Here is a 2,787-nt window from a genome sequence, read left to right as displayed (position 1 = left end):
ATAATTAGTGTGCGGACCATTTTCATTTATATAATGCCCTGTGAACACAAATTAGTTAGCATAAATAAATTAAATGACGAAAAATTAGGTCTCTATTTATTTGTGACCACTCAGTGTATTTCTTAGATTAATAAAGAGAGGTAAAAATTAAACTTTGGAAAATTTTATCGCAGTTGACAGGATTCGAACCTATGTGGGGTCTTCCCCCATTGGATTTCGAATTCAACGCCTTAACCACTCGGCCACAACTGCTATGTCTTTCAGTAATAAACCAAAATAACACAAGTTTAAATTCAAAACTTTTTTATCTATTTTTTAGAAGACTATCTAGTAATTTTAGTCTATTCACAAGGTAAATATTTTCGTACTTTACAGCTTTATTAGACGAGAGTTAACAATTAACTGGAAGCATATGTATTATTGATCTTGTACTTTCTTTGTTACTCTTGTGGTTGCTGTTTGGCACGTAAGTCTGGTATTCATACCTATTGCTTGACAGCAAATGATAAATTTTATGTTTTACTTTATTTTCTCACTAGCGTATAGCCCGTCAAAAATGACTTGGCAAGTACTACCATCCCCACCCCATAGTATACTCTAACCTCACATTACATAGGTAACTTATATAAATAAATTTTACGAAATCAAGCTTCATCAACAAAGTGCAGTCGAGGCAATCAAATGTTAGTAAATTCCTTTGTGAGCCAATCAAATTTAATATCATTCATGAAATGAATTTGTGCTGTATTCACTATTATTATATTCACTATATTATTCTGCTTATTTGTATGTACGGCTGTTACGCTTTCTGACCGAGAACCAGCTGCATAAGCATACATAGTTAGAATATTTCCCCAAGAAAAACCTCGCATGCACATTATTCACTCGACGACAAACAGTATGCCTGCGGCAGAGAGCTGCAAAGCTCAATGATCAAGTTGCTACAATTGCTGTATGAAACGAGAAGTAACAACAAAAGGGGAATATAAATATACTTTACTTACCATTTTGTACAACAGAATATTAAAAACTTATCAAAGTTTTTAAAAAAGGTTTGACGTTAGGTCATAGAATAATGTTACGTCTCTGTGTTCGTTTGTTAATTTTCCGTAGAAATTCTTTCCGAGGAACTTCAGCGATACAAGTCCTTTCTTAAATAAAACTATTTTATTCTTTCTCAATTCAACTTTGCAATACACTTTAATTTCGACAGTCACTTTAAACACACGCTATAATTCACAATGATTTATGCACTTACTTACGTTCACTACCGCGCTTGACTCAATTGTCCATCTATATCTCTGCCTGTCTGCAGTACAATTGTTGCCGTCACTTTTTACCGCTCTTATATATACAAAAAGCGTACATCTGGAGAACACTCGAGACTTCGCGAACGGACATGATCTTTCTAGAAGCTCATGACGTGTTACTAGCGTCACATGACTTCCGCTGTCGTAACACTGCCCCTTCCTTAGTATTGTTTGTCCCGAACAATAGCCTCTTAAGTTAAACCAATTGATAATTAACAATAACTTAATTAAATGTTCAGGATTTACAAACACAAAATTATAATACAAAATTATAAAACTGTGTGTATCAATCTTATTGACAAATATCATAAACTGATTATATATCGGCTTTTACTTAAATGCTAAATCCAAAATATAATTTAACCACTAAATTTAAAGTATCATTTAACTCGGTTTCAGACCATTTGAAATTCTAATAGGTAACATAATAAATTTGGGGCTCGTGTCCGAGATCTGAATCAGACAAAATTCAATCTAAATTAAAATTCAACTCATAATTGAATTTATATTTATCAGTGCTAACAAGATTTGATCGTGTCTGATTATCAAGATTTTCTTGAATCACCCTCCCTTGAACAACTAGAAAAAATATAAAAAAAAAATGAATTGCTCGAAATTTCCAAAGTTTTAGAACTAGAAGTTAAAAGATCAATGAGAAAACATGAACTAAAAAGGCGTATCATCGAAATACTAGTCGATAATGATTTGTTTCCTGAGGAAGTATTAGAAGAATACTTTAGTGTACCTACTAGCCAATCGGGGTTGAGTGATAAAGGTAAATTAGAAATTCAGCTAAAACTCAAACAACTCGAGCTCGAACAAGCTCGTATCGAAGCCGAGAAGGAGAAAGAACAAGCTCGAATAGAAGCCAAGAAAGAGAAAGAACAAGCTGGTATTGAAGCAGAAAGATAAAATAAACGTCTCGAGGCCGAACAAGCTCGTATTGAAGCTGAAGGAGATAATATACGTCTTGAGTCCGAAAAAGCCCGCATTGAAGCTGAAAAAGAAATTAGGCTGAAAGAAATGGAAATTAGACTCAACGCTGATTGACAAAGGCAAAATGACAACTTTGAACTTAATCGATATGTTAAAGTACCACCATTTAATGAAAATTAAGTTGATAAATATTTCCACTATTTTGAGAAGATCGCCAAAACCATGGAATGGCCCACTGAAACATGGTAATTATTATTACAAAGTGTCTTAACTGGTAAAGCAAAAGAAGCTTATGCCACTCTCTCTTTAGAAGATTGTACGAATTATGATACGGTTAAAGCAGTTATTCTCAAAGCATACAAGTTAGTACGGAGGCTTATCGCCAAAAGTTTAGAGGTTATTCCAAACAAGATAATCAAACTTATATGGAATTTGTCCACGAAAAAGACGTTTATTTTCATCGATGGTGCAATTTTATACATATTGGCAACAGTTTCGACAAACTAGGACAATTATGTCTAATTGAGGAATTTAAACGTTG

General features: G+C 33.4%; 1 non-coding gene across 1 annotated transcript; it reads right to left on the bottom strand.

Annotated features, from left to right (window-relative positions):
• Positions 1 to 168: 168 nt before the first annotated feature.
• Trnas-cga lies at positions 169 to 252 on the bottom strand. The gene has a single exon. It is a non-coding gene; the product is annotated as a tRNA-Ser (tRNA).
• Positions 253 to 2,787: the final 2,535 nt, after the last annotated feature.

This window comes from Limulus polyphemus, unplaced genomic scaffold, assembly GCF_000517525.1.
Source record: "Limulus polyphemus unplaced genomic scaffold, Limulus_polyphemus-2.1.2 Scaffold1020, whole genome shotgun sequence".
Taxonomy (NCBI): Eukaryota; Metazoa; Arthropoda; class Merostomata; order Xiphosura; family Limulidae; genus Limulus; species Limulus polyphemus.
The sequence above is the reverse complement of the archived record's forward strand: the minus strand, read 5'-3'. Positions and strand labels throughout refer to the sequence as shown.